The sequence below is a fragment of the Haemaphysalis longicornis genome, unplaced genomic scaffold (genome assembly GCF_048455015.1).
Source record: "Haemaphysalis longicornis isolate Haplotype H1 unplaced genomic scaffold, Haemaphysalis longicornis Haplotype H1 scaffold_9, whole genome shotgun sequence".
Classification (NCBI taxonomy): domain Eukaryota; kingdom Metazoa; phylum Arthropoda; class Arachnida; order Ixodida; family Ixodidae; genus Haemaphysalis; species Haemaphysalis longicornis.
The window spans coordinates 54329607-54336917 of record NW_027526460.1 but is presented as its reverse complement, the minus strand read 5'-3'; positions in this window follow the sequence as shown (position 1 = coordinate 54336917).

Genomic DNA, 7311 nt, shown 5'->3' with positions numbered 1-7311 from the left:
TGGTAATGTGTGCCTTCACCGGATGTCTGTTATTTTTTTTTTTTGCACGCGTGTGTGATTACGCCGAATGTATATATACAGCTTTCTTTTCGACAAAAATTCAGTTGCGAGTTAACACCCGTCCCGCCCTCTTCACCGTGCGTGTCTTTCGCTGCACTAAATCTTATTTCTGTAATGTGATCAAACTCGCCCAACAACACGTCCTATTAAAATAGGTGGTTGGTTGTTAACAAAATTCCATGACTTATTGAACAGAATAACTACAGCACTTTCCACTCCCCCTCACGTTTAAAACGTTTTTGCAAATCCGCAAGCTGACTTGCATATGCTGACATTAAGATGTATGATTCCAATATTACTGGCGAAATATTTGAGTTTTGCGACAAGCCCACTGACTCTATCAAAGTATTTTTTTTCTACTGGCTATAAAAGCAAGAAGAGCAGATGTGTTTTCATATACTCGCTCTCCCGGTGCAACCGTTGGTTTTCTGTTCAATGAGTACAGTGAGCTGTCTGGAGCTCGACTGAACAGGGGCAAAAGTATGGCGGTGCGCTTCGGCACATTTGCGTCTGGCCTGGCAGGCGACGCAGAATGGGTTATGGGTGTTCGAGTACTTGAAGGTGGTTTTCCATTCCTCGGGTGAAGTTGTGCGTAGTACGTGGAAGCGCCTCCTCGAGACAGCGGAGCACCGTCTTGCGGTTGCAGCGAAATTCCGACTTACCCTCCCAGAGTGCAGCTACGTAATTAAGTCGCCCGTCTCGGTGCCGCTTTCTTTATGTAGCACACGTAGCGAAACCGCCGCGCCATTTCACGCGTCAGCTCGCCACGAAGTTTGGATCGTTCTTTTGGGCGGGCAAGACAGAAACAGAGCCGCATCTGCTGTTGAGACTGCCGAAGTCAATCGGTGGTTTTAGTCTGCCCTGCTTGCAAACCATGTGTAGCGTGCTAGCCGTACGCGCAGTGTTCGACCTTGTAGACTCAACTGAGTACCCTGGGAGGGCGCTGCTGCAGTACTTTCTGGTAACTTCCCGCTCAATGTTTTATGAAGAACGCATTGCCGGTCCCTCTGCCGAGCAGTCACTGCCATTTTATGCCTATGTTGTCAAAACGCTGAGAAACGTCCAGTCTACCTTGGGAAAGTACGAAAAGCGAATTGTGCGAAAAATTGGCAATAAATAAGTTAGACAGTCAACAGATAGCAAGATCACGCGGACTCCGTTGGCATCAGCTCACATCGGCGGCACTTCCGGCTGATGTTCGGGATTTCGGGTGTGCGTGGCTGGGAAGTTTTTCCGACCTGTGATCGTCTGGTGAGATTCGGCGTTGTGCGTTCCTCACGGTGCACTCGCACTGCGGGCACACTGAAACATTAGAACATGTCTTGTTTCAGTGTCGTGTAGCGGTAACGTTTTGGACGGTGTTAAGCAAGTTCTTTAGTCTCACACTCCGAATGAGCACACGTTCAAAAATGACGTGTTGGTGAACTGCCTGGTGTGTGCTGGTGCTTTTGTATTGTGGCGAAATTGTGGTGCCGCGTGTCTTCACGCCGGACCACAACGGGCTATGTTTCCACTGCTATGCTTGTGACTCACATAGAAAATGAATTGGCATGTCTAGGTGAAGAAGCCTTTCTGTAACGCTGGTCCACGCGCTTCATATATATATATATATATATATATATATATATATATATATATATATATATATATATATATATATATATATATATATATATATATATATATATATATATATATATATATATATATATATATATATATATATATATATATATATATATATATATATATATATATATATAGTATAAGTAAAGAGTCGGATACACAGCAAGAACAATAACAAACAATGTTTACTTACGTAGCGGCAATGGGACTTGCCTTCATCAGAGTAAAGTTACATGATTATGGTGTCGCAAACATTGAACACATTTCTTATATAGGTTTGCATAAAACTGTAAGAAGGAATGGAAAATGTTTCGCAAATGGAGAGTGTGCATACAGTCAGGCTACGCCTACGTTACAACATCAACCAACAAAAAAAAAAAAAAAAAAGGGGGGGGGGAGCAAGAGAGAGAAAAAAAGGGGTCGTGTTAACAATGCAGCGTTCAAGGTTGCACCATGACGGGTCAACGTATGCCGCGCGGGTTGCAAGTTCAGACAATGGGGGAAAATGGTCAACCGCGGTTTGTAAAGAAAGGGAAGAGTATACAGCAAGGTATTCAGTGGCTGGGGAGACTGGTTCTAGGGAAAGCGAAGATGGGTGTGCCCCCCGCGGATGAAGAGAATAGATAGGGTGCACAAAAGAGCATTTCACAGAAGCTAGCAATCGAACAGGAAATAGGTAGGGTCACAAAAGGTTAAACATGAATAGATCACAAAGAGTTAAACATTCTTAAGTGGTGGTGGGAACGAGGCCTCCTTCTCCCGGACAAATGGCATTGTTGAGCCGCATTAAGCTAACAAAGCTGCTGTATTAGGAGAGTTTCTGCGAATTCTGATGGCAAACTCGAGGGTAGGAATAATGAACATAGTTATAAAAATTATGAAGCCGCTAAGTTTATTCGAGGGATAAGCACGTTAATTTTCCGTAACTTTCATTAATTCCAAGTGTGGCTGACCCAAACTTATAAATGAGATAAGATTCCCGAACCTCGCGGTCGTGGTGCGTTTTGAAGGCGGATTCTAAAATCGTTGCTTTATATATATATATATATATATATATATATATATATATATATATATATATATATATATATATTTATATATATATATATATATATAGCAGAACAGAGAGATACGGGACGAGGGACTCGGTAAAGATACATATCAAGGTTGCAGTCGTCATTGCCAGTGCTATTCGGCTTTTTTCGAAATATTTAATAGGGCCGAATGACGTGTGCTTGTCACGTTTCTTTGATTCATTGATAAATAAGCGAAAATATAAGTCGAGAAAAAATCCGCCGTTTTTTCCGGGAGCGGGACTCGAACCCACATCTCCGCATAACCGGTGCGGTGCGTTAACCAATTACGCTATCCCGCAGCGGCTTCTCTCTCGACTTTTAAAGCGGGGGTTTATATTTACAAGAGCTCTGAGGCCGGTCAACTAGCGCCGCCCCTCGACTACCGCGGGAGACGTAGAACGTCTTCTTTCCCAGCGGCCGCCACGTAGAACGTGGTCGGAGGTCGGGGTTAGCAATTGGCATATCCGAACTGCTGGAGCCAGTGCCTCGTAATGCATGTAGCAGAACAGAGAGATACGGGACGAGGGACTCGGTAAAGATACATATCAAGGTTGCAGTCGTCATTGCCAGTGCTATTCGGCTTTTTTCGAAATATTTAATAGGGCCGAATGACGTGTGCTTGTCACGTTTCTTTGATTCATTGATAAATAAGCGAAAATATAAGTCGAGAAAAAATCCGCCGTTTTTTCCGGGAGCGGGACTCGAGCCCACATCTCCGCATAACCGGTGCGGTGCGTTAACCAATTACGCTATCCCGCAGCGGCTTCTCTCTCGACTTTTAAAGCGGGGGTTTATATTTACAAGAGCTCTGAGGCCGGTCAACTAGCGCCGCCCCTCGACTACCGCGGGAGACGTAGAACGTCTTCTTTCCCAGCGGCCGCCACGTAGAACGTGGTCGGAGGTCGGGGTTAGCAATTGGCATATCCGAACTGCTGGAGCCAGTGCCTCGTAATGCATGTAGCAGAACAGAGAGATACGGGACGAGGGACTCGGTAAAGATACATATCAAGGTTGCAGTCGTCATTGCCAGTGCTATTCGGCTTTTTTCGAAATATTTAATAGGGCCGAATGACGTGTGCTTGTCACGTTTCTTTGATTCATTGATAAATAAGCGAAAATATAAGTCGAGAAAAAATCCGCCGTTTTTTCCGGGAGCGGGACTCGAACCCACATCTCCGCATAACCGGTGCGGTGCGTTAACCAATTACGCTATCCCGCAGCGGCTTCTCTCTCGACTTTTAAAGCGGGGGTTTATATTTACAAGAGCTCTGAGGCCGGTCAACTAGCGCCGCCCCTCGACTACCGCGGGAGACGTAGAACGTCTTCTTTCCCAGCGGCCGCCACGTAGAACGTGGTCGGAGGTCGGGGTTAGCAATTGGCATATCCGAACTGCTGGAGCCAGTGCCTCGTAATGCATGTAGCAGAACAGAGAGATACGGGACGAGGGACTCGGTAAAGATACATATCAAGGTTGCAGTCGTCATTGCCAGTGCTATTCGGCTTTTTTCGAAATATTTAATAGGGCCGAATGACGTGTGCTTGTCACGTTTCTTTGATTCATTGATAAATAAGCGAAAATATAAGTCGAGAAAAAATCCGCCGTTTTTTCCGGGAGCGGGACTCGAACCCACATCTCCGCATAACCGGTGCGGTGCGTTAACCAATTACGCTATCCCGCAGCGGCTTCTCTCTCGACTTTTAAAGCGGGGGTTTATATTTACAAGAGCTCTGAGGCCGGTCAACTAGCGCCGCCCCTCGACTACCGCGGGAGACGTAGAACGTCTTCTTTCCCAGCGGCCGCCACGTAGAACGTGGTCGGAGGTCGGGGTTAGCAATTGGCATATCCGAACTGCTGGAGCCAGTGCCTCGTAATGCATGTAGCAGAACAGAGAGATACGGGACGAGGGACTCGGTAAAGATACATATCAAGGTTGCAGTCGTCATTGCCAGTGCTATTCGGCTTTTTTCGAAATATTTAATAGGGCCGAATGACGTGTGCTTGTCACGTTTCTTTGATTCATTGATAAATAAGCGAAAATATAAGTCGAGAAAAAATCCGCCGTTTTTTCCGGGAGCGGGACTCGAACCCACATCTCCGCATAACCGGTGCGGTGCGTTAACCAATTACGCTATCCCGCAGCGGCTTCTCTCTCGACTTTTAAAGCGGGGGTTTATATTTACAAGAGCTCTGAGGCCGGTCAACTAGCGCCGCCCCTCGACTACCGCGGGAGACGTAGAACGTCTTCTTTCCCAGCGGCCGCCACGTAGAACGTGGTCGGAGGTCGGGGTTAGCAATTGGCATATCCGAACTGCTGGAGCCAGTGCCTCGTAATGCATGTAGCAGAACAGAGAGATACGGGACGAGGGACTCGGTAAAGATACATATCAAGGTTGCAGTCGTCATTGCCAGTGCTATTCGGCTTTTTTCGAAATATTTAATAGGGCCGAATGACGTGTGCTTGTCACGTTTCTTTGATTCATTGATAAATAAGCGAAAATATAAGTCGAGAAAAAATCCGCCGTTTTTTCCGGGAGCGGGACTCGAACCCACATCTCCGCATAACCGGTGCGGTGCGTTAACCAATTACGCTATCCCGCAGCGGCTTCTCTCTCGACTTTTAAAGCGGGGGTTTATATTTACAAGAGCTCTGAGGCCGGTCAACTAGCGCCGCCCCTCGACTACCGCGGGAGACGTAGAACGTCTTCTTTCCCAGCGGCCGCCACGTAGAACGTGGTCGGAGGTCGGGGTTAGCAATTGGCATATCCGAACTGCTGGAGCCAGTGCCTCGTAATGCATGTAGCAGAACAGAGAGATACGGGACGAGGGACTCGGTAAAGATACATATCAAGGTTGCAGTCGTCATTGCCAGTGCTATTCGGCTTTTTTCGAAATATTTAATAGGGCCGAATGACGTGTGCTTGTCACGTTTCTTTGATTCATTGATAAATAAGCGAAAATATAAGTCGAGAAAAACTCCGCCGTTTTTTCCGGGAGCGGGACTCGAACCCACATCTCCGCATAACCGGTGCGGTGCGTTAACGTGGCGGCCGCTGGGAAAGAAGACGTTCTACGTCTCCCGCGGAAGTCGAGGGGCGGCGCTAGTTGACCGGCCTCAGAGCTCTTGTAAATATAAACCCCCGCTTTAAAAGTCGAGAGAGAAGCCGCTGCGGGATAGCGTAATTGGTTAACGCACCGCACCGGTTATGCGGAGATGTGGGTTCGAGTCCCGCTCCCGGAAAAAACGGCGGATTTTTTCTCGACTTATATTTTCGCTTATTTATCAATGAATCAAAGAAACGTGACAAGCACACGTCATTCGGCCCTATTAAATATTTCGAAAAAAGCCGAATAGCACTGGCAATGACGACTGCAACCTTGATATGTATCTTTACCGAGTCCCTCGTCCCGTATCTCTCTGTTCTGCTACATGCATTACGAGGCACTGGCTCCAGCAGTTCGGATATGCCAATTGCTAACCCCGACCTCCGACCACGTTCTACGTGGCGGCCGCTGGGAAAGAAGACGTTCTACGTCTCCCGCGGTAGTCGAGGGGCGGCGCTAGTTGACCGGCCTCAGAGCTCTTGTAAATATAAACCCCCGCTTTAAAAGTCGAGAGAGAAGCCGCTGCGGGATAGCGTAATTGGTTAACGCACCGCACCGGTTATGCGGAGATGTGGGTTCGAGTCCCGCTCCCGGAAAAAACGGCGGATTTTTTCTCGACTTATATTTTCGCTTATTTATCAATGAATCAAAGAAACGTGACAAGCACACGTCATTCGGCCCTATTAAATATTTCGAAAAAAGCCGAATAGCACTGGCAATGACGACTGCAACCTTGATATGTATCTTTACCGAGTCCCTCGTCCCGTATCTCTCTGTTCTGCTACATGCATTACGAGGCACTGGCTCCAGCAGTTCGGATATGCCAATTGCTAACCCCGACCTCCGACCACGTTCTACGTGGCGGCCGCTGGGAAAGAAGACGTTCTACGTCTCCCGCGGTAGTCGAGGGGCGGCGCTAGTTGACCGGCCTCAGAGCTCTTGTAAATATAAACCCCCGCTTTAAAAGTCGAGAGAGAAGCCGCTGCGGGATAGCGTAATTGGTTAACGCACCGCACCGGTTATGCGGAGATGTGGGTTCGAGTCCCGCTCCCGGAAAAAACGGCGGATTTTTTCTCGACTTATATTTTCGCTTATTTATCAATGAATCAAAGGAACGTGACAAGCACACGTCATTCGGCCCTATTAAATATTTCGAAAAAAGCCGAATAGCACTGGCAATGACGACTGCAACCTTGATATGTATCTTTACCGAGTCCCTCGTCCCGTATCTCTCTGTTCTGCTACATGCATTACGAGGCACTGGCTCCAGCAGTTCGGATATGCCAATTGCTAACCCCGACCTCCGACCACGTTCTACGTGGCGGCCGCTGGGAAAGAAGACGTTCTACGTCTCCCGCGGTAGTCGAGGGGCGGCGCTAGTTGACCGGCCTCAGAGCTCTTGTAAATATAAACCCCCGCTTTAAAAGTCGAGAGAGAAGCCGCTGC